Raw genomic sequence first — 25,686 nt, forward strand, 5'->3', positions numbered from 1 at the left:
GCATGGGTGGGAGGGGCTGCTTAAGAAGGCTGTGAACACAACCTTAGCAACGGTTGGGGAGCAGTTAGGATGCGGTGGGGTTTCGCGGAGGGAGGGTGAGGCTGGGAGGTCCCGGCCGAGGGCGCTGGTTGGTGACATGGCGAGTGCGACGCTATACCTTCCTGTTGGGGCTGGGGCTGACAGTTTCTTCCCACAGTAAGGAAGAGATTGTGTGTTATTATGTGTTATTCGCCTCCTTTTCATGACCGTCTGGTATCATCAGTAAGCCCTCCGACTCTAGACAGAAGAACGGTTCTCCAATTCATTTTTCCCATCACTTCATAGTTCTCTTAGGCTATCTAGCCTCCTACGTGGGAGAAGCAGTCTGGTGGAAGTCCCTATGGAACAGATCCCTGTCTTGTTTCTTTTGAAAGGCTTGTCCAAGCTTCTTCTCTGCAAAGGGTTTGCGAAGGAGATTATCTCCCTTGGAATGCTGTGTTTGTAATGGAACCAGGATTCGTCCTTCAGAAGTCTAGGATTTTTATTCTTTAATTCATTTCCCAGAATGTTAGCTCCAAATAAAATTTATTATTCAATTAACAATTGAGGGCCTACTAATATATCCATTTGATGGGGCTTAAGATATTAAAAGGAAAATTGACCTGCTGTTAAGTAGTCACAATCTGATGGGGGAGAAAAGAGAAGAGATGGTTACAAAACAGTGAAAAGTACCCTAGAGAAAGGAAAAGGGAAAAGGAAAACTTCCTATAGGAGTTGGTCTCTCAACTGACTTGATCAGGTAAAGATGGAGGAGAAGGGCAGCGGGCACAAAGGTCATGAAAGATTGTAGATTTTTGTCCTGAAGCAATTGAGTACCACTGAAGGATTTTACACTGGGGAATAACACGATCAGAGTTGCATTTTAGAAAAGGTTGGGTGGAGGAAAGGCATTGGGAAGCTTGGAAGACTGAAGTAGAGAGACTTGTTAGGAAACTTGCAGTGATCCGGGTAGGAAATAGCAGAACTAAGGCAGTTTCATTAAGCGTGGAATGTAGAAGACAGATTCAAAAGCTCTTCAAGAGGTAGATCTAAATAATCTGGTCAATATTTGGATGTAGGGGTGAAAAAAGAAAGGAATTATGAATGATCTCCAGGTTTCTAACTTTGATAATGGGTGACTGTACTGCAAATACTTGGACTGTCAGGGATGCTCATGATAGTAAAATAAAACAGACTATTCAACCACTAATATCAACAGTCTGTATCAGTTAAGTTCAGTGTTGGAAATAGAAACTACTCTTAGAAGAAAGGAATTGAATACAGAGAATAAGATGCTTAAAAATTGCTGGAGGGACTGGGGGACCAGACTGTAGTTTTGGCCTCAAGGAAGGCCATTCAGAACTCTGAAAAACTGACTGCCCAGGGGAACTACTAATTTGGTATGGCAAGAATTCAGAAGGCTGCCATTGGAATTATTGAGTTGAAAATAACACCGGTGTATCCGCAGTCCAAGAATCAAGAATCTGCAGCTGCCACAAGCAACTCTTAACCCACGTGAAGCTGGTGACTATGTACGTTGAAACATGGAGCCCAGTTACTGCCTCCATTACCATTGCTTCTTAACCCAGAGCTGGAGGTAAGATCCTGAAATGAGACTGCAATAAAACCCCACATCTCTATGACCCTGCTTGTCAGCAGAAAATAGCAAAACGCAGTAGGAAAAGGGCCTCCACTTTCTAAATATTAGGTGAATACAAATTGACTCAATGTTTATTCTTTACCAGAAATCTGGAGTAATTTTTCACCTGGAAAATGTAGATTTTGACTTTTTAGCCTCTGCAGTACAGGCTTACTAGAAAAAGGTGGGAAAGGATATGTTCTAATCAAGTATGTCCCACACACACAAAATGCATATTTTACTGCAAGACATCTAGGCTTAAATGAAAGTAAATATTAAACAACCACTTTTCAAATTTACCAAGTAAGACTAATTGTATTCTGAAAAAACACCATTTTTAGTATACCTTCCTTTATCTCCTCTCTCTCTCAAAAGGAAAATCTAAGTGGAAAAAAGAGCCAGGCTTTCCAACAAGACTTTAAAAACTTAAAGTACAAATGTCAGCAAGGAGTTATTGCTGAGGTTCATTATTTAATAATAGGGCAATAGGAAACCTGAATATGTTTATTAGTTTTAATCATTTTGTCATCAATTAGTCTGGTTCTGGTAACTTTTCCAGTTATGAGTTTATCTTTCACCTATGTGCATATTTATAATATTACAGGCATCCAACTACTGTACAAGTTTAGACCAGTGGAAGAAAAGGGCAGTAAAAATTGAATTGAATGAAACCTAAAAGAAGAAATTAAAGAGGCCTTTGATTTATTCTATGCTGATGGATCTGGAACCATAGATAAGAAAAAAATTGAAGGTGCTGAAAATAGTTCCGATTCTAAAACATTTTTAAAACAACAAATTTATTTGTGGTAAGCTTTAAGTCCTTTTTTTTTCAAAATAGTCTTCAGAAAGCTTGGTATAAAGTCTGTTCAGTGCATACATCTACCCTAGAAATTGTTAAGCATTTTAGTCTTGTTTTATAAATGAGGAAAATTTGTCTCAGTGGCCAAAGGCCAGTTATGTGAGTGACACACCTTGTAACATGGTTGAACTGGAACTGTGGCCAACCTGATTATCTAAGTTTATGCACAGTCCATGGTGAAAAGAGAGAAGGTCGTAAATTAATGGGTAATTTAAAAACTATGGATGAGATCATGGTATATTATAATTTATTTGCTACCTATTTCAGATTGCAACGTGGGCTTTAGGATTTGAACCAAAGAAAGAAGATGTTAAAAAAATGATTGCTGAAATTGACAATGAAGGAATTGGCACCATTGGTTTTAAAGATTCTTTGGCTATAATGAGTGTGAAAATGGTACAGAAATGACTTTATTTTTCAAAGAAATACAACCATTAGCCTTCTGTTTGGGGCTGTTGCAATCAGATGTTTCATAGGGCAAGGTTTTGGAATCATGTTTTTAAGGATGGGTGGGATTTAGATAGACAGGAATGACAAGATTAAAAATGAGAATAGATGTTTTCAAGAGGTAATGGGGGAAGCGTATGTGGCTCAACTGATAGAGAGTCTGCCTACCATATAGGAGGTACAGGGTTCGAACCCAAGACCCCCTGACCTGTGTGGTGAATTGGCCCAAGTGCAGTTCTACCACGCCAAGGAGTGCGTCCTGCAAGGAGAGTTGCCCCATACAAAAGAAGCACCGCCTGTCCAGGAGTGGCACGGCACACACAGAGAGCTGATGCAGCAAGATAATGCAACAAAAAGAGACACAGATTCCGGGTGCCGTGGAGAATGCAGGTGGACACAGAAGGACACACACCGAGTGGACATGAGAGCAGACAATGGGATGGGGAGGAGGGGAAGGGAAGACAAATAAATAAAATAAATCTTAAAAAAAAAACAACAAAAAACGGGGTAGTGAAAAGATTGTCCAGTCTGGGGAAGAGGCTTTTTCTTAGGAAATAATGAGACATATGGCAGGACAGAGAAAATGGGACCAGATTTTGAAGCATTGAATTCAGCAAATATTTATGGATTGCCTGTTTTTGCCATGCATTGCTGTAAAGTGTGGTGTTGAAGTATTGAATAGAACAACAAGCTCCTGGTTTTCATGGAGGTTATATTTTTGGTAATGGATCTGAATTATTGGACATATTCTCTTTGCCACCCTGTGCCTTTTCCATTCCAATAAACCCTGGATTTAAATACCTGAAAGGCAGGTGTGAGGGCATTAGAACAATTCTTAAAAATCAGAGTAAAAACTATGCTTGGCTAGCTGGTATATTGCTGCCCTAGACCACAAATATCTACTAAGTCCCCCTTGAGAGAAAAATAAAAGACTAGTGACATCTAGTTGTTTCTTTTTTAAAAAGTGAAAAAGATGAAAAAAATATTGAAAGCTTTCAAATTATTTGATGATGATGATACAGGAAGTGTAACACTAATCAATATCAAGAGGGTTGCTAAGGAACTAGGGGAAAATTTAACAGATGATGAGCTTAAGGTAAATTCTGCTTATTTTTCTCTAGCATGACACTATAATACTCTCACTTTAGTTGTGCTCATAAATACGTTTAAAATAAAATTTAGTTTTGAGTATGTATTCAAATATTCATTTACATCAAATATTAATTTTTAATTGATTTCATATATCTTATTTACATCTTGTTTTACAGGAAATACTTGATGAAGCTGATCATGATGGGGATGGAGAAATAAATGAGGAGGAATTTTTGAGAATGATGATAAAAACCATACTTTATTGATGCTGTTTTTTCTTGTTGTTTCCTCTGGAAAATTGTTAATGGATTTGTATTTGTTATACAGTTCTGTAATTTAATATCTGAATACATTCATTTTCAATTTTTAGTTTATCTGTACAAATTAGCCTTTTGGTGTCAAATATAACTGATAAGTTTCATGATTCTGTCAATTTATTGTTAAATCTTCCACATCAAGAGACAAAGAAAATGAAATGACTTGCTTGAACCATGAATCCAAGAACAATATTAATTCCCCAAGTTCCAAAGATTTAGATTTTTTTAAGTTTAATGAACCTGACCTCACATCCAAGTAAATTTGGTAAATAAACCATTTCTTTCTCTATTATTTTCCTATTGTACAACCAAAAAAAAGGATTCCAAATCTTGTATTCTTCCTCTTCATTATTGCTGCTTTCCTATGGGGCAAAAGCTTTCATGATAATTAGGTGGTTTTTTGAAAACTCATTTTTAGTTCTATGACTCTCATATTTAGTTTTCTTTCATCTACATGAAAGAGCCAAACTTTCTGAAACCCAAGTAATACACTTTGGAACAAGAAAGACTTGATAGAAAATGTAACTTTAAAGAGACCAAGACAGTCATTTTTAGCTCAACTGAAATAAAAATTGAAAGTGTTATTCTTTGCCAGCATGATAGAGGTTTTCTTTATTTGATTGAAACTAGAATAGCATATGCTTATGAACAAGTATCTTTATTCCTAATTGTATAAAATTTTCTTTGAGCCCCAAGGAAAATGTACATACCCAACATGCCTCATGTGTGATTTTAGCCTTTAAATTGTTAAAATATTTGTATTTTTAAGCAGGTGATACTCTTAAAAATACACATGAACAAGTTCAAAGAGTTCCAGATGAAAATATTCCCATTCAAGCCCCAGTTCTCCCCACAGGCAACTATTTTTACCAGTTTTTAAAAAATTCTTGAAGAGGATACATATGTATGCACACACAAATATAGAATATAATAGCATATGATAGCATACTACACACATTGTACATGTAAATCACTTTTGCTCTAAATATATTTTAGAGATAGTTCCATAACAATACAAATAAAATCCCTCCTTCTGAAGGTTATATAATAGTCCATCGTATAGAGTATATTGTATTTGACAGTCTTCTTTTGGTGGACATTTAGTTCTTTTCCAATCTTTTGCTTAAATTAATATCCTTATATATATTTTGTATACATGTGTAAATTTATAGAATTCTTTTTTTAAAAATTTTGTTTTTCTTATTTCTCCCCCCTCCCTTCCACTCCATTGTCTGCTCTCGTGTCTATTTGTTGTTCGTTCGTGTTTGTTGTATTCTCATTAGGTGGCTCCAGGAACCCATCCTTGGACCTTCCAGAGTAGGAGAGGTGATCATTCTCTTGCTCCACTTCAGCTCCCTAGTTCACTGCATCTCATATTGTCTCTTCTCTGTGTCTGTTTTTTTGTTATTGTGTCATCTTACTACGTCAGCTTTCTGTGTGGATGATGCCACTCCAGGGCGGTCTGCACTCCTGCACAGGGCTGCACTACTTGCACGGAGGGCACCCCTGTGTGGGGTGACACTCCTTGTGCTTGGCAGCACTCCACGTGGGCCAGCTTGCCACATGGGCCAGGAGGCCCTGGGTATTGAACCCTGGACCTGTATGGTAGGTGGAAACTCTATCCGTTGAGCCATATCCACTTCCCTATAGAATTAATTCTTATAAGTGAGATAATTGGGTCACAAGCTGTGTGCATTTTATTTAAACACTTTAAACTTTGATGGTGCCTTCTAAAAAGATTTTTGTCAGTTGCATTCCCACCACTGTGAAAATGCCCTTTTTTTTGCTAAAGCATTATAAAACTTTGATTTTTGTTAATGTAACAAATTGGAAGTCATATCTTACTGTATTTTTAAATGTTCTTTTATGAGCGATGTTGAATATATTTTCATATGTTAAGAATCTATTAGTTTTTCCCTTCCTGTGTATTGTCTAGTCATGACCTTTGCCAATTTTTCTATTGGATTTTTAAAAATTTATTGACTTGGGTTCTATATACAAAGGAAATTAATCTGTCATATGTGTTGCATACATTTTCCCTGTTTGTCATTTGTCTTTTAATTTGATTATGGTTTAACCTTTACATTTTAAAATTTTTACTTCAAGAGATAATTTTTATGAATGTTCAATGTAACATGGTCATACACCCTCTTTTTACAGCATTTGTTTATTCTCACCATGATGATATTACTCTTGCCATACTGTAGTCTAATTATGAGGGTAAGAAAAAGTAATTCTTTTTCATGCCATTGAATTTTCTGTTTGAAAAATAAACCTCTTCACTTTTTAGTGGAGATGATCTATATTTAATCCTGGGCTGGAGTACGGGAGAAAGTTTGATGAGCATTATCTGCTTCAGTTTGTTCTATGCTTGACTGATAAGCTTTCCTGTACTAAAATGCCCCAAATCCTAAAAATGGCTCTGAAAATACAACTAGGACAGGAAAATCCAGGACCAGACTAGAATTCTTGACCTATTCTGGAACATATTCAGACCTTAGTGACTGAATTGGTGGTAATTAACTCCTTTCTTGGTGATGAGATGTAATTTGTTATGGCGTGTCTTTCTTAAAATGTTTCTTTTTTCAAAATACTTTTTAGTTTTATAAATATTATAAATAAAGAAAATGGGAAGTTACAACTTTTATGTTTTCACAGAAATATAAAGGCAGATAAAGTGATGAGAATTTATCTTATATGTCAGATAAGGCTTGGAACATTTTGGACAAAAATGTCAGAATTCACTTGCTTTCATTCTAGAACAAGTTTGAGTTATTTATTTCTCCACATTTCACTTTCTCCCCAGAGCAAGAGCAAATCCAAGAGTGCGTAAACAACTTAAGAAGGTGCCAGAAAGGTGATTGCTCACCTAACTGTGCACTAAAAAGGAAATAATTCCAATCACTTAACATCAAAGGTTTTGGACTATTTACTATGTACTTGGTGATGTGAAGGATACATTGATGAATTAAAAATGAATCTTATTGTCCCTGAAGGTTGACTGGTAATAAGAGCTAAGTCAAAGAATTTGTCCCTGGCAGGCAGATTCTGAAATAACTCAATGATTCCAGTTTTCTAGCATCCATGTTTTTGTGTAAGCCCTTTAAGTGTGAACTGGACTTAGTGACTTGCTAATGAATAGAATATGGCAAAAATGAAAGGATGTCTCTTTTGAAATTAGGTTTTAAGTACTGTGACTTCCATCTTGCTAGCACTCTCTCTCTCACCCTTTTGCTTGCTTGCTCTGATGAAGCAAGCTGCCATGTTCCGAACTGCCCTATGGAGACACCAATGTTACAGGGAACTGAGGGCAGTCTTAGGTAACAATGAGGAACTGAGGCTTTCAGTCCAATTGTCTGAGAGGAAACAAATTTTGCCAACATCCATTTAATTGAGCTTGGAAATGAATCTTTCCCCAGTTGATCCTTGAGATACACTGCTGCCCCGGCTGACACCTTAATTAGAAACTCTGAGAAACTCAAGCAGAAGAGTCAGCTAAGCGGTGCCTGGCTTCCTGACTTATAAAAACTGTGAGATAACAAATGTTATTTTAAGCTAGTGAGTTATGCAGCAATAGATAACTAGTAAGTTTCCCCATCTTGAAATTTCTGTATTGACTTCACCCCTTGCTAAGTATATAAGTAACCATGTAACAATTCCAACTATCAGATACAAAATAAATTAATTAGACTTATCATATAAAGGTATTAAACAATACCATAATAGTTGTAATCAAGGGGTTCTAATTGTCCTTTGGGCATGATACTCTTTGATTAAATCCAGAGGTTTCACTTTCACTTGATTGAATTAAGATTTGGGCTTTTTGGCCATGTCAGTAGGATGTTGAGTTCCCTTCTCCTTGGTGGGTAGACACTAACACAGGAAATGACACGGCAGAGGAGAGAGCTTAGTTTTTGACAGTGGAGCCCTGGGGAGAGAGCCATGGAGCCTTAGAGGAAGAGGAAGCCTGAATCCTGGCAGAGGCCAGCAGCCATCTTGCTCCAACACATGGCAACAGACTATGGTGAGGGAAGTAACTACTCTTTAGGCCTTGTGAGTAAGAGTCTACCCCAAATAAATAGTTTATAAAAGCCAACTGATTTCTGACACTTTGCATCAGCACCCCTTTGGCTAACTATACAACTGCCATATAATCCAGCAATCCCACTGCTGAGTATATACCTAGAAGATTTGAAAGCAGGGACACAAACAGATATGTCCACACCAATGTTCATAGTGGTATTATTCACTATTGCCAAGAACGGAAAGCAACCCAAGTGTAGTAGTTAGATATTACTGATGAATTCCAAAAAGAAATACTGGATTATGTTTGTCAACTGATCTTTTCCTTTGGGTATATAAGATTATATTGGATTCAGAGGTTTATATGATTAAGTAAACCTCCCCCTTGGTGGGTGGGATTCACAGATAAAAGGCATGGTAAAGGACAGAATTGGGGTTTTTGATGTTGGAGTTTGATGCTGAACCCTTAAGCTGGAGCCCCATGAAGTAAGCACACAGAGGAAAGAGAAGCAAGCCCCAGGAAGGGAGGAATCCAGGAAACCTGAACCCTCTCAGACATCTGCAGCCATCTTACTCCAACACATGAAAATAGACTTTGGTGAGGGAAGTAACTTATGCTTTATGGCCTGGTGTCTGTAAGCTCCCACCCCAAATAAATACCCTTTATAAAAACCAACCAATTTCTGGTGTTTTGCATCAGCACCCTTTGACTGACTAATACACCAAGTATCCTTCAACAGACGAATAGATAAGTAAATTGTGGTATATACATACAATGGAATATTACTCAACTGTAAGAAGTAATGAAGTATTGACACACAGGACAACATGGATGAATGTTAAAGAGCTTATGTTGAGTTAAGTAAGCCTGTCACTGAAAGACAAATATTACGTGACCTCAATGATATGACCTAAGCAAATTGAGCAGATTCCACAGAGCAAGAGTCTGGAAGATAGGTTATCGGGAGACAAAGGAAGTAGAGTGTGGTGAGCCAGTGCTCAATATGGGCAAAACCTATGGTATGGTGGAAGGGTGTGTTTTGTGGTGGGTGGGGGTAATGGTGTAGGGGTGTGAGTGGGCTTGACAGTGCTGGAATGTGGAGGGAGTAGGGCTGGGGGATTGGGTTGAACTGGGGGGAAGGCTGGAAGAAGGAACAGGTGAACGCGGAATTTTTAGGTCTATGGTTAAAACTACAATACTGATAATGTTCTTTTGGCAAATATGTCAGGGGGGGTTCCTGGTGTTGGGTGTTGGAGGTGAGGGGATATGTGGGATAAGGCACACCTGGGGAATGCTTTTATGGAATATGAAAGTGTTCATCTTGTCATAGGGTGTTATCTCAGTGGGTAGAGACCCACATAATAAACAAAAAAATATTAAACTCCCATTCTGGGGAGCCCTACTGTGTTCAAGAACATAGGCATTGCCTAATAAAAGAAAACAGACCAGTATGTCAAGCCCTCAATATTAATGCATGTAACTGTGATCCTTATTCTTTAAAAATTGAAACTTAGTGGTTACCATAGGTCCTGAGGGGACGGTGAGGGTAGAATAGATGGAACATGGGGCATTTTTTAGGGCATTGGAATTTATCTGCATGGCATTGCAATGATGGATACAGGCCATTATGCATTTTGTCAAAATCTATAAAATTGCATAGTGCAAAGTGTAAACCATAATGTAAATTATAGACCGTGGTTAGTAGCAATGCTTCAATCATAGCAAATATACCACACTAATGAAAGATGTTGTTAATGGGAAAACCTGTGGAAGGGGAGGGAGTGTGGTATATGAGAATCCCCTCTATTTTTGATGTAACATATATGTAATCTAAAACTTCTTTAAAAATAAAAAAATCAATTGGCCATAGATGCAAGGCTTTATTTTTGACCTCACAGTTCAATCCCATTGGTCTATATATAAGTTTTAAAATTGGGAAGTATGAATATTTCAGCTTTGTTTTTCATTGTCAAGATGGTTTTGGCTGTTTAAGGATCTCCGCCCTTCCATATAAATTTTATGATTGGCTATTACATTTCTGCAAAAAGGCTGTTGGAATTTTGATTGAGATTCATTGAATCTGTAAATTGCTTTGGATAGGACTGACATCTTAACAAAATTTAGTCCTACAATCCATGAACGTGGAATGTCCTTCCATTTATTTAGATCTTTTTTGATTTTTTTTAGCAATATTTTGCAGTTTTCCATGTATGAGCCATTTGCATCCTTGGTTAAATTTATTCCTAGATATCTGTTTCTTTTGGTTGCTACGTAAATGAAATTTTTTTCTTGATTTACTTCAGGTTGTTCTTTACTAAGGTATAAAACACCACTGATTTTTTTGTGTGTATATGGGACCTTTCCTTCACTTGCCTTTCTCTCACGCAGGTTACATTGGACTGAAATCTCTTTTTTCCTCCTCCCATATAGGGCACAAGTTCTTTAATGGGCTCATTTAAAAAACATTAAGAATGAAATAGGCCAGGACTTTGTAGATACAGGACTCAGTAAAATTTTTCTCTGGAAATCTTATTTCTCCCAACTCATTTCCTAATATTTTATTCTTTGTTTTCTTTTTTCAATTTTACTGATAAATATTAACAAAGCATAAATCCATCTGAGGAGTACAATCAGTGGTATTCAGTGTAATCACTTTTGTGCATTCATCACCTCAATCACTCCTTGAGCACTTTCATTATTCCAATAATAATAATAATAAACAAAAGCAAACAAAGCTCATCACTTCTCAATCTCCCTATGCCTTGCCTGCATTATTAGTTGCTATTCTTTTACCTTCTCTCTAATATATATGTATTTATGTTTTGTAAAAACAATCATATATGCAATATCACCCATATTTGTGTTTTACATGAGATTTTACTATCTTATACAGGCCCATGTTACAGTTTTTAATCTTCCTTCTAGTAATCTACATGACTTTAGACTTTCCTTTACAACCATTGCCATATATATCTGTACAATAACACTGCTAATTACAAATACCATGATATGCTTTAACCATTTCTATTCATTTCCAAAGATTTATAAACAACCTTTTAAACAATTCTGTACAGATTAACCCTCCACTTTCCATTCTCTACCCTCCTTCTATTTTCTGGTGACCTTTATTCTAATTATTAATTCCATGAGTTTACACAGTATATTTAGTTCGAAATAGTGCAATCACACAGTATCTGTCCTTTTGTGTATGGCTTGCTTCGCTGAACATGTTGTTCTCCAGGTTCATCCATGTTGTTATATGTTTCACAATTTCATTTCTTCTTACTGCTGCATAATATTCCATTGGGTGTATATACCACAATTTGCTTACCTATTTATCAGTTGATGGACACCTGGGTTGTTTCCAACTTTTGGCAATCATGAATAGAGCTGCTATGAACATCGGTGTGCGGATGTCTGTTTGTGTCTCTGCTCTCAGTTCTTCTGGGTATATACCTAGTAATGGTATTGCTGGGTCACTTGGCAAGTCTATATTCAACTTCTTTATGAACTGACAAACAAATCCGAGTGGCTTCACCATTCTACATTCCCACCAACAGTGAATAAGCATTCTCATATCTCCACATCCTCTCCAACATTTACAGTTTTCTGACTTTTTCTGTAGTAGCCAGTCTAATAGGTGTGAAATGATATCCCGTTGTAATTTTCATTTGCTTTTTCCTAATCGCTAGTGATGTTGAACAGTTTTTCATGTGTTTCTTCACCATTTGTATTTCTTCTTTGGACAATTGACTTTTCAAGTCTTTGCCAATTTTTTAATCAGGTAGTGTATTAGTCAGGGTTCTAGGGAACCAAATTGACAGATACCTGTCAATATATGCAATTTTATAAGAGTCTCTTATATGATCGTGGGGATGCACAAGTCCAGGTTCTACAGGCAGGCTGCAAATGAGGGCCCACATGAAAGTCCAATGAAACTCTTTGATGAGTTTTCAGGAGATGTTGGCTGTCCAAAGACAAGATGGGAAATTCTCTCTGAATGGTGAAAACACTTCCCCATTTAAGGGATTCAATTGATTGGATAAAACTTCACTCATTGCTGGTGGCAATCTCCCTGATCGATGTAGATATAATCAGCTATCCATGTAGTAAAGTCACTGGTGACTAAAGTCCATAAATGTCTTTGTATTACAATTATCCCAGTGCTTGCCTGACCAAACAACTGGGCACAATTACCTAGTCAAGTTGACACATTAGCCTAACCACCACAGGTAATGTGTCTTTTTATTGTTGAGTTGTATGATCTCTTTTTATATCATGGATATTAAACATTTATCAGATATGGGATCGTCAAATATTTTCTCCCATTGATTCAGCTGCCTTTTCACCATTTTGACAAAGTCCTTTGAAGTGAAAAGGATTGAATTTTGAGGAGGTCCTAATTATTTTTTCTTTTGGTGCTCATACTTCGGTTGTAAGGTTTAAGAAACTACTGCCTACTATGAGATCTTGAAGCTGTTTCCTACATTTTCTTCTAGGAGTTTTATGGCTGTTGATTTTATTATTAATATATTTAGGATCTTGATCTAATGTAACTTAATTTTTGTATGAGGTGTGAGATATGGATCTTCTTTCTTTCTTTTGGATATGGCTATCCTGTTCTCCCAGCACCATTTGTTGAATAGACTGTTCTCAAAAATCACTTGAGGGAAGTGGATGTGGCTCAAGTGATAAGGCCTTTACCTACCATAGTGTAGGACCTGGGTTCAATTCCTGGGGCCTCCTGGTGAAAAGCAAGAAGAGAAAGCATGCCTACCTGGTGAGCCAGTGCCTGCATGGCAAGCTGAGTGCCTGTGTGGTGAGCCAAGTGCCCATGTGGTGAGCAAAGTGCTTGCACAGCAAGCTGAGTGCCCATGTGGGTGCTTGCATGGTGAGCTGAGTGCCTGTGTGGTGAGCCAAGTGCCCAAGAGAGTGCCCGTGTGGTTAGCCAAGTGCCTGCACAGAGAGCTGAGTGCCTGCATGAGTGCCCATGTGGTGAGCCAGTGTCCACATGGTGAGCCAAGTGCCCATGCAGCAAGCTGAGTGCCTGCTCAGTTAGCCAGTGCCCACACAAATGAGTCACACAGCAAGATGATGATGCAACAAAAAAAGAGAGAAGGGGAGTCAAGGTGAAGTGCAGGAGAGACCAGGAACTGAGGTGGCGCAAATGACAGGGAACCTCTCTGCACATCAGAGCCCCCAGGATCTAATCCCAGTGAATCCTAAAGGAGAAAGATGAAAAGAGAAGACCAAAAAAGAAATAGATACAGAAGATCACAAAGTGAATGGACACTGGCAGCAAAAACAGCAAGGCACAGGAGGGGGAGGGGAAGAAAAAAAATAAAAACCTTTTTAAAAAATCACTTGACTGTAGATGTAAGGGTCTATTTCTGAGTTTTTTATTTGGTTCCCTTGGTCAATATGTCTTTATGTCATTCCATGCTGTTTTTACCACTGTAACTAGGAAATATGTTTTAAAGTCTGGAAGTGAGAGGCCTCCAACTTTATTCTTCTTTTTAAAGATTTTTTTGGCTATTTGGAGCTCTTTACCCTTCCAAATAAATTTGATAATTGGTTTTTCTACTTCTTCAGAAAAGGCTGTTGGGATTTTTATTGGGATTGTGTTGAATCTGTAAATGAATTTGGGTAGAATTGACATCTTAACGATATATAGTTTTCCAATCCATGAACATGGAATGTCCTCTTATTTAAGTCTTCTTCAGTTTCTTTCAGCAGTGCTTTGTAGTTTTCTGAGTAAAATCCTTTACATTCTTAGTTAAGTTGATTCCTAAATATATGACTGTTTTAGTTGCTATTGTAAATGGTATTTTTTTTTCTGAGTTCCTCCTCAGATTGCACATCAGCAGTGTATAGAAAAGCTATTGATGTTTTTATATACTTTAAATTTTTTTAAAAAAAAGATACTCAGATTACATAAATGTTACATAAAAAATGCAGGGGATTCCCATATGCCCTGCTCCCTACCTCTCCCACATATTTGTGCATTAACAACATCCTTCGTTAGTGTGGTATATTTGTTATAATTGATGAATATATTTTGAATCATTGCCACTAAGCATGTATTATAATTTAAGTTGTAATTTATACTCTCTTCCACACAATTTTGTAAGTTATGAGAAGTTATATAATGGTCTGTATCTGTCATTGCAATGTCTCTCAGAACAATTCCCAAGTCCCAAAAGTGCCCCCATATTGCACCTATCTTTTCCTCTCCCTCCCTCAGAACCTCCAGTGGCCACTGCCTCCACATCAATGATAAAAGTTCTTCCATTGCTAGAATCACAATAAATCTATAGTAGAATAACTGTAAGTCTACTCGTTCATTGTTCACTCCTCAAATCTGAGGATTCTGGGATGGTGATGCCCACTCTGCCTCTAATGGAGAGGAGGTTTAGATCCCATGGGGCAGATGGATGGGACTATCTTGCTTGCGGTTGCAGACTCACTCTGCTCCTTGGGCTGGTCATTGTCCATCATCATGTCCTTGTTAGTTGTCATTGGTGTCCAATGAACTGGAGCATAGGTATTGCAACTCTGTTGAGTTTCAGGGTCCAACTGGCACATGAACAGCTCATAGATTTAAGTCTCTTGGACATATACCTATCAAATCTTTTACTAAGTCTAGGTTCAAATAAGGGACAGAGGAGCCATGTGTAGAGAAACCATGACTGAGTCCAACTCTGTCACACTGGGGAGCATAAGTTCCACAGTAGGGCCCACTGGCAGGGCACCAACTCCTGAGCTGTCTGCTCTGCCTATAGTGTGTGGATATCTCCAGAGCCCTCTGGAGCCCTGCTATTTGAGACAATATTTACTTTGGCAGTCAGTGAGATCCAGCTGAGAAGTGCAAAAGTGTAACCTCTGGAATGACCTCCTGACTCACTTTGAAGTCTCTTAGCCATATAAAATTTGTCTTTACCCTTTCTACCTTTTGGTCAAGGTCTTTTTCCAGTTGCATTGCTAGTTGGTGCTTGGCAGTAATCCCTTGGTGCCAGGGAGGCTCATTCCCAGGAGTCATGCCCCATGCTGGGGGGAAGGTAATACATTTATATGCTGAGTTTGGCATAAAGAGAAGCCACACTCGAGCAACAGGGAGGCTCTCAGGACGTAGCTTTTAGGCACCTTATGAGACTAAATTTCAATTTCAAAAGTAAAGGCTCATAAGTACAGTCATCAATATCAAGGGCCTGTTTATGGTCCATCCTCCTTCACTAGTTACTGCTCTTGTACTCAGGGGATTCTTGCTGTCCCAATAGAAAATGTGGCAGAATTCCCCAGGATGGGAATTTTATATTCTTTCAGTTATTGTGTGAATCTCCACTCACTAAGACAATGCCCCATGAACACTTGAACACATTCATATACCTTATAGGTATGCCCCAGGTGAATCTCCTCCCATGCATCTCCCATCATTGATACCTTACACCAGTGATCCTCCCCTGCCACAGTTGTAACCCTTCTGCGATCTAAAACTTCTTCAAAAATGAAGTCACAAAATAACCAAATACAATTAATAATAAAATGAAATAATGATAGCTTTAAAAATATCAGATAAAATACAAATTTTAAAAAAATATTTAAAATAATAAAAAATAAAATTAAAAAAATTTTGACATTATGTCTTTCATGATTGTAAGATCTTTGGTCTTGTATGTACAATGACATTTTCTCTGTTTATTCCCCCAGTGTCTTTTTTTTTTCATTTTGTCTTCAAAGAAGAAAATCTATTGATTTTTGTATATTAATCTTGGATCCTTCCACTTTGCTGAACTTGTCTAAGAGTTCCAGTAGCTTTGTTGTGGATTTTTCAGGACATTCTAGATATAGGATAATATCATCAGTGAATAGTGAAAGTTTTACTTCTTCCTTTCCTATTTAGGTGCCTTTTATTTCTTTATCTAGCCTAATTACTCTAGCTAGAACCTCACAATATTGAATAACAATGGTGACAGTGAGCATCCTTGTCTTGTTCCTATTCTCTGCAGGAAAGCTTTCAGTCTTTCACCATTGAGTACTATTCTAGCTATAGTTTTTTCTAATGTATACTCTACCATATTGGGAAATCTTCCTTCTATTCTTATCTTTTGGAGGGTTTTTATCAAGAAATGGGGTTGTTTTTTGTCAAATACCTTTTCTGCATCAATTTAGAAGATCAAGTGATTTTTCTAATTGAATTTACCAATGTAATTTATTACACTAACCGATATGCTTGTATTGAATGCAACACCCTTGCATACCTGGGATAAAACTCACTTGATCATAATTCTTTTAATGTGCTTGCAGATTCTGTTTGCAAATATTTTGTTGGGGATTTTTGTATCTATATTTACTAGAGCTATTGGTCTGTAATTTTCTTTTTTTGTAGTGTCTTTACATTGACCAAAAACTTCCCAACTCTTATGAGAGACATAAATATCAATATCCAAGAAGGACAATGCACCCCAAACAGAAAAAAATCCAAATAGACCTACCCTGAGACACCTACTATTTAGAATGACAAATATCAGAGATAAAGAGAGAATTCTGAAAGCAGCAAGAGAAAAGCAAAGCATCACATACAAGGGAACCCCAATAAGAATAATTGCTGAACTTTTCTTTCTTCAAAATCATTAATTCTCTCTTCAAACAAATCAAATATGTTGGTGAATTTACTCTGATGGCGAATTTCTCTCGTCTTTTTTTTAACAGCTCTTCTTTGATATTTGACTAAACTTATTCTAAACCTTTAAAATTGCCCAGATTAAATTATCAAAATTGGTCCAGGGACTCACTAGTTGAGTGCAGATTTTCTCCCAGGTGTAGGATACAGAGAACACCAAGAACAATTTTTATCCTTTCGATTTCCAGACTTGCCAGCAGATGGCGCTCATCAATGCACCTTTCCATAGAGGCGTTTCATTCTCCGCTTTCCTGTGTTCCTGTGTTGAATCTCCAGATTGGCAATTCAAAGTGGACTCTGCTGGCTGAATAGGAAAACAACCCCAACTCCTCTCCCTTTTCCCTTGAAACAGCTGACAGGAAGATGTCTGCTTTCCTCTTAATTAGCTGCAGTGAGCCAGGGTTTTACCCCAGCTTACTATTCTGGGGCTGGATCAGTGGAGCCCTTCCCAGCTGCTGCAGGGGCTTGGCAACTTACATTTCTTGTTTTGGCTTCTTCATCTCTCTGTCCCTCACCCTCCTGGGAGTTATGTAGCACTTTCCTTATTTGCTGACCACAAAGCAGGTCCTTTGGACAGCTTTTGACTCTTTCTCCATTGCTCTTGTGAGAGTATTCAGCTCTGCCTGTTAGTCTGTTGCCATCTTCCCCACCACTGATTTCTGAATGTTGATTTTGTACCCTGCCTGTTTGACTTAAATTGTGGATCCCAATTTGAACATGTTTTTAGTCTTGGGCTACATTCTGGTGGGTGTAGACACATTGTAAATAAGGTCTCTTCAAGAGTCACTTCAGTTAAAATGTCATCCAATTGAGTCAGGTTGGGCTTTAATCCAGGTTACTGAAGTCCTTTATAAGCTGAGTAAAAGTCAGAAGCCATGGGGAGCAGTAAGAAATTGGAAATAAACAGGGCTTGGAAGAGAAAGGAGAAGATGGCATCATGTGACAGAAAAGCTAGGACCCAAGCATTGGTAGCAGCCAGTCCCAGAATGCCAGTCTTCTGGAAGAAAGCATCATTTTGCTGATGCCTAATTTTGAACTTCTCAGCCTCAGAACTGTGAACCAATAAATTCTCATTGTTCAGGTCAACTCACTGTATTGAACTGGTTTTAGCAGGTAGGAAATTAAAACATCACCACTTTGCTGAATTCTTTTATTAGCCTGAGTAGTTTTGTTGTGGATTTTTTAGGATTTTATATATAGGGTTGTCATCTGTGCATAGGAAGAATTTTAGTTCTCCCTTCCCAATTTGTATGCATTTTCTGTTTTTTAATTTCTTTAAATTTCTTTCTTTTTTAAAATTTTACCTAATTGCTCTGGCTAGAACTTCCAGTGCAATGTTGAATAGCAGTGGTGTCAGTGAGCATCCTTATCTTGTTCCTGATCCTAGAGGGAAAGCTTTCAGTCTTTCACAATTGAATGTGATGCTAGTGGGTTTTTCATATATTCACTTTTTTATATTGAGGAAGTCCTTCTATTTCTAGTTGGTTAAAAGGTTTTTATCAAGAAGTGTGCTGGATACTGTCAAATGTCTTCCTGTATCAATTGATCATGTGATTTTGTCTCTTCATTCTGTTAATATGGTGTAATATATTAATTGATTTTCTTATGGAGAAATATCCTTGCATACTTGGAATCCCACTTCATCATGGTGTATAGTTTCTTTTTTTAAAAAGAATTATTTTTTTATTCCCTCCCACCCCATTGTCTGCTCTCTGCGTATATTTGCTGTATCTTCTTCTGTGTCTGCTTGTCTTCTTTTTAGGCAGCCCTGGGGCCAATCCTGGGACCTTCCAGAATGGGAGAGAAGTGCTCAATCTTTTGTGCCACCTTAGCTCCCTGGTCTTCTGCATCTCTTATTGTCTCTCCTCTGTGTCTCTTTTTGTTGTGTCATCTTGCCACTCCAGCATCTTCTCAGGCCAAGTAGCTACATGGGCCAGTTTGCCTTCACCAGGAGGCCCCAGCAATCAAACCCTGTACCTCCCATATGGTAGATGGGAGCCCAATCGCTTGAGCCACACCTGCTTCTCATATAGTTCTTTTGATGTGCAATTAGATTTGGTTTGGGCTATATTTTCTTGAGTATTTTTGTAGCTATATTCATCAAGAATATTGAGCTGTGATTATCTTTGCTTGCAGTATCCTTACCTGGTTTTGGTATTAGGATGATATTGGTCTCATAGGATGCGTTAGGGAGTAATACTTCCTCTCATTTTTTTTTTTTTTTCCTTTGGAAGAGTTTGAGCAGGGTAGGTATTAGTTCTTTTGAAATGTTTGATAAAATTTACCAGCAAAACTTCTGGTCCTGGGCTTTTCTTTTTTAGGTGGTTTTTGATTACTTATTCAAACTCTTTGTTATTGGTCTGTTGAGAGTGTTTAGGTAGTTTGTGTGTTTCTAGGAATTTTCCTTTTTATCTAGGTTTTCTAAATTGTTGGCACACAGTGGTTCAAAATATCCACTTATAATCCTTTTTATTTCCTGATACCAGTAGTAATGTCCCTCTGCTTTCATTTCTGATTTTAGTTATCTTCATCCTCTTTTTTTTTTTTTTTCAGTCTACTTAAAGATTTGTCAATTTTACTGATCTTTTCAAAGAACTAGATTTTGGTTTCATTGAGTCTTTCCCTTTGTATTTATTCTCTATTTCCTTAATCACCACTCTAATCTCTGTTATTTCCTTCCTTCTGTTCATTTTGGGTTTCATTTGCTCTTCTTTTTCTAGATCCTCCAGTTGTGAAGTTAGCTCTCTGATTTGAGATCTTTCTTCTTTAATGTCAGCATTTAGAACTATAAATTTCCCTCTCAGCATTGCCTTTGCTGCATAATTTTGGTATGTTGTGCTTTCATTTACATTCACTTCAAGGTATTTCCTAATATTCCTTGTGACTTCTTTGACCCATTGGTTGTTTAAATTGTGTTAATTTCCACATATTTGCAAATTTTTCTGTTCTCCCTCTGTTATTGATTTCTAGCTTCATTCCATTGTGGTAGAAAAAATACACTGTATGATTTTAATACTTTTAAATGTATTGAAACTTACTTTATGAGCTAACATGTGGTTTATCCTGGAGAATGATCCTTGTGCACTAGAAAAGAATTTGTATTCTCTTGATGTTCCATGAGGTGTTCTATATGTCTGTTATGTCTAGTTGGTCTACAGTATTAGTTAAGTTTTCAATTTCTTTATTGATCTTTTGTCTAGATACTCTATCAATTATTGAAAGTCGTGTGTAAAGACATAAAAAAAATCATATTTGGTGCTTTGTCATTCTGCCTGACTTAGTTGTCAGTTTCCCTTTGAACAACCACCCCAGTTAGCCCTGTGCTGGATGTAACCACAACTAGCAGACAAGGGCCTGTACCTCCAAATAGTTTGGATGATTTCTGAATGGCACCTGCCACTTTTTGTCTGAACAGCCCTTGGTGCTTCTTCTCTGATTGGCCCCTTGCCCTTTTGTGCCACATAATTTATCATCAAGGCACGTATCTCCATATGGCTTGGATGATAAGATGCTGCCCTCAGCATCTCCAAAGGGCCCTTGCCACTTCTGCTTTTTATGTCATAGTGTTTTAAATTTCTAATTCCCAGTGTCTGTGGGAAAGTCCTACATCTTCCCTCTGGGTCACAATAAAGGTTAGAGCTCAGGACCTATATGTACTTCTCCAACTCTCCCCACAGACTCTCATAGAAGCTTGGGTCAGGTAAGCCTAGTGGGGTTTTCTGCCACCCTCATTTTTCCTTCTCCCCCTTCAGAACCTTTGATCTAAGAAAGCTGTCTTTTCATGGATTCTCAACTGGCTGGCTGACTATTTTTTGCTTCATCACCTGAAGAACTTCCACATAACACCCAAAACATGGTGTATTGAAGTTTCCTATTATTGATATAAAACTGTCTATTTCACCTTTCAAATCTGGCACTATTTGCTTCATATATTTTGGAGCTTTACTATTAGGTCCATATATATTTATGACTATTGTGTCTATTTTTTGAATTGACTACTTTATCAGTATGTAGTGACTTTCTTTGTCCTTTGTAACAGTTTTTGACTTAAAATCTGTTTTATCCGATATTAGTATAGCTATCCCAGCTCTCATTTGGTAACTATTTGTATGATGTATTTTTTTCATCCTTTCACTTTCAACCTACTTATGTCTTTCAACTTAAGCTGAGTATCTTATAAACAGCATACAGTTAGTTCATGCTTTTACAATCCATTCTGCCAATCTCTGCCTTTTGACTGGAGGGTTTAATCCCTTAACATTTAAAGAATATTTGATAATGCAGGACTTTCTTCTCCCATTTTGCTATTTGGTCCTTGCTTGTCTTATGCCTTTTTTGTACCTCAATTTTTCTGTTAATGATGACTTTCTTTTTTTTTTTTTGGTATTGTAACATTTTGAATCCCTTTTCCTTTCCTTCTATATAAATTTTTCAGGTATTTTCTTTGTGGATACTGTGGAGCTTAAATTTAACATACTAAATCTATAATAATAACACTTGATTGCTATTAACCTAACTTCAGTAGCATACACAAAAACTGTTCCAATATTCTCTGTTCCACCATCTTTTTTGTTGTACTTGTTACAAATTATACCTTTTTTCATCATAAGTCCAAAACTATGAATTTATCATGACTTTTTATGTCCTTGCATGTTAGAAAATGTAGGAAGTATGAAGTGAGGTTACATAACAAAAATACAATACAATAGTGCCGGCACTTGTGATTACCTGTGTGGTTACCTTTACTGATAATCTTTATTTCATAATGCCACTTCATTACATTGTCTAGTACCCTTTCCTTTCTGTGTGAAAAACTCCCCTTTACATTGCTTGGAGGGCAGGTGTAGTGGTGAAGAACTACCTCAGCTGGTGTTTATCTGTGAATGCTTTATCTCTCCCTCATTTTTGAAAAGCAGTCTCACTGTATATAAAAATCTTCATTGGTCATTGTTTTCTTTAATCACTTTAAATATTAATCCCATGGAGACCTCTTGCTTCAATGATTTTTTAATTGGGACTCCATTGTCCATACCACATTGCTTTTCAGTTGCTGCTTTCAGAACTCTCTCCTTGTTCTTGACACTCAACAATTTGACTACTATGTATCTGGGCATGGTTCTCTTTGAGTTTACCCTGTTTGAAGTCCATTGGGCTTTTTGATATGTATATTCCTGTATTTTGTTGAATTTAGAAAATTTTCTGCTCCTTTCCTTTGAATTTCTTTCTGCCTCTTTCCTTCTTTCTTCTCGTATGGGAGCCCTATGTTAAATATATTGGTATGCTTGATGGTGCCCTACAGGTCTCTAGACTCTGATCATTTTTTTCATTCTTTTTTCTTTCTGCTCCTCAGCCTGAATCATTTCAATTTTCTTGTCTTCAAGTTCACTGATTCTTTCTTCTGCCAGCTCTAGTTTGCTGTTGAAACCCCCTAGGGAATTTTTCATTTCAGTCTTTGTGATCTTCAATTCCTGTGTTTCTGCTTGGTTCCTTTTAAAAATTTCTATCTCTTTTTTTAAAAAAAGATTTATTTTTTATTTATTTCTCTCCCCTTCCCCCACCCCCCAGTTGTTTGCTCTCTGTGTCCATTTGCTGTGTGTTCTTCTGTGACCACTTCTATCCTTGTCAGTGGCACTGGGAATCTGTGTTTCTTTTTGTTGCATCATCTTGTTGTGTCAGCTCTCTGTGTGTGCAGTGCCATTCTTGGGCAGCCTGCACTTTCTTTCACACTGGGCAGCTCTCCTTATGGGGCACACTCCTTGTGCATGGGGTTCCCCTATGTGGGGAACACCCTTGTGTGGCACGGCACTCCTTGTGTGCATCAGCACTGTGCATGGGCCAGCTCCACACAGGTCAAGGAGGCCCGGGGTTTGAACCGTGGGCCTCCCATGTGGTAGGTGGGCACCCTATCCATTGGGCCAAGTCCGCTCCCCTCTCTTTTTTGAGATTCTTTTATTATTCTTTTATTGTCTTCCTGATAGCCTTTACTTCTTTCTTCCTGTTTTTCTTTATCTCCTTGGGCATATTGAGGATAATTTCTTAAAAAAGTCTTCGTCAGTTATATCCCAAGTCTAGTCTTCTTCTTTGATAGTTTCTGAATTTTTGTTTAGGTCCTTTGGATGGTCCATCATTTTCTAGCTCTTTGTCTTTTAATCTTTTACACTGTATATTTTAATATTTTAATGTGTTAACTCTGGGATTTGGTTCCTAACCTGCCTGTTCCTCATTTATATATCCAGCTGATGACATGGCAGAGATTTCTTTGAGTATCAGGATCTAAGAAAAACAAACAAACCAACACACACAAAAAATACTTTTCACAGTAATTGTAAATTAGCTCTGTGTTGGTTGATGCTGTCCTTAAGAGTTTAGTACATCTGTCAAGAAGATCAGCCAAAGGTGAAAGAGAATTGCAGCATCCTCTCCCTGCATCTTGTCTTGTACTGTGTTTGCTCATGGTCTTAGGAATACCCCTATTTGCAGGAATCAAAATGCCCCTCTGGTCCCTATGAAATAGACTTTTTGCTCTTCTCAATTGCTTTGCTGCATGTCTTAAAGATGGTAATTCTTTGCCCCATGCCACTTTGACCTAATTGTTTCTTGCACTGCTTTAGCTATCAGCAAGCTACTTCTTCCTACAGGCAAGTTCTGGGAGGGCAGGCCAGAGATGATTTCCTGGTTCGGTCTTTCAGGCTGCCATCCGATAGACTGACACTGATACACACCACACAGTATGTACATAGGGATTACCCTACACCTTCTGGGACAGGGACAGAAACCAAAATAAATGTGAAACTCAACTCCATGCCACTACTACAGGTGGGAGTAGGAGAGGACTAGCAAGGAAGCTATGACTTTTCCTACCATTTTTAAGTTGCATGTTTGTTGATTTTGTGCTTGCTGAGTTACTGCCACTCTTTAACTATTTTCTGGAATTTTGAGAAAGAGGACTCTGTCAATTTTTGCAAGTTGTTCAAAGATTCTGTGTGGGAATGCCCCCCCTAGGGTCATTTTATGCTGCTATCTTCATTGATTGGAAATCTTTTAATGCTTTTTTAAGATAATTATTTCTAACTGAATTACATTGTCAGAGAATGTGACCTTTATGATAACAATTATTTGAAATTTGTTAAACTTACTGTATTAGTCAGCCAAAGGTGTTCTGATGCAAAATACCAGAAATAAGTTGGTTTTTATAAAGGGTATTTATTTTGGGTAGAAGCTTACAGCTAACTTGCCATAAAGCATAAGCTACTTCCCTCACCAAACTCTTTTGCCACATGTTGAAGCAAGATGGCTGTCAATGTCTGCTAAGGTTCAGGCTTCCTGGGCTCCTCTCTTCCCAGGGCTTGCTTTTCTCTGGCTCAGGGAATCTCTCTTCCTGTATATTGACTTGTTCCTTATTTTTCATCTTTTAGATTAATAGAGCATTTTAATTATTTAATTTTTCTGTATTATTTTTTCTCAACATTTAAAAATATATAACAGCTTTATCAAGGTATTATTCACATACCATACAATTCACCTAAATAAAGTGTATAAATTTCTGATGGTTTTAAGAAAAATATGGAATACATCATGAATTTGTGTGTCATCTTTGCACAGGGGCCATGCTAATTTTTTCTGTATCATTCCTGTTTTAGTATATGTGCTGCCAAACAAACATTCTATTGGTTTTCTAGTTTTACGTTCTTACATTACCATTTTAAAAGTTACCCTAGAGATTACTTACAACATGCATCATGGTCTTATTATTTCACCTTTAATTTGTACTTTTATCAATTCCCTAAAAACTGAGCTATTTTACAATAACTTAATTCCAGTTATACCCCTCACCTATTCCATTGTGTTATTGTCATATATTTTACTTCTGTGTATATTCAAATTCCTACATTATAATTTTTTGGTCTTTCATAAACTGATCCATATTCATTTAGATTACCCATGTATTCCCACTTTTTGGTGCTTTTCACTCTTGTGGTTCCACCTGGAATAATTTCATCCAGCATGAGTATCTCTCCTTCATCTCTGTTGTGGTGAAGATTTCCTGGTGAGAACAGCTTTTGTTTGTCTAAAAATACCTTTATTTTGCCTGTTTTTTAACAGCTTTATTGACATATAGTTCACATAACATACAAGTCATCCATTTAAAGTGTATGATTCCCCCACATCTCTTCTTCCCTCTCCCTGCCCTCAGCAACTACTGTGGACACTTTCTCCACATCAATGCTACAGTTTCTCCCATTACTAGTCACAATAGTTCTATAGTAGAATACCAGTAAGTCCACTCTAATCCATATTTTATTCCTCCATCCTGTGGACCCTGGGATGGTGATGTCCACTCCACCTCTATATCGAGAGGGGGCTTAGATCCCACATGGCTGATGGATGCGGTTCTCTTGCTTGCAGTGTTAGGCACTCTCGGTTTCCTGGTGTGGTAGTTGACCATCTTCACCTCCTTGTTAGCTGACCTGGGTAAGTCCAACGAACTGGAGAGTAGGAGTTGGAACTTTGCTGAGGTTCAGGGCCCAGCTGGCACATGGCCAGTCCAGAGATTCAAGTCTCCTGCATATACACCAACCCCAGCACCAACCACAGATTCAGTAAAAGTGG

General features: G+C 37.6%; 1 long non-coding RNA gene and 1 other non-coding gene across 3 annotated transcripts; one reads left to right on the top strand and one right to left on the bottom strand.

Moving 5' to 3' along the window:
- Positions 1-48: 48 nt before the first annotated feature.
- LOC101424435 (uncharacterized) lies at positions 49-9,071 on the top strand. Of its 2 annotated transcripts, none has more exons than XR_009184933.2 (5): positions 49-778; positions 1,487-1,615; positions 2,262-2,463; positions 2,784-2,912; positions 4,232-9,071. It is a non-coding gene; the product is annotated as an uncharacterized lncRNA (long non-coding RNA). The 2 variants fall into 2 exon arrangements; XR_009184927.2 differs by having other exon boundaries at positions 92-195.
- Positions 9,072-24,633: 15,562 nt separating this feature from the next.
- Positions 24,634-24,737, bottom strand: LOC111759486 (U6 spliceosomal RNA). The gene has a single exon (XR_002793454.1). It is a non-coding gene; the product is annotated as a U6 spliceosomal RNA (small nuclear RNA).
- Between the last annotated feature and the right edge of the window lie 949 nt (positions 24,738-25,686).

The sequence above is a fragment of the Dasypus novemcinctus genome, chromosome 1 (assembly GCF_030445035.2).
Source record: "Dasypus novemcinctus isolate mDasNov1 chromosome 1, mDasNov1.1.hap2, whole genome shotgun sequence".
Taxonomy (NCBI): domain Eukaryota; kingdom Metazoa; phylum Chordata; class Mammalia; order Cingulata; family Dasypodidae; genus Dasypus; species Dasypus novemcinctus.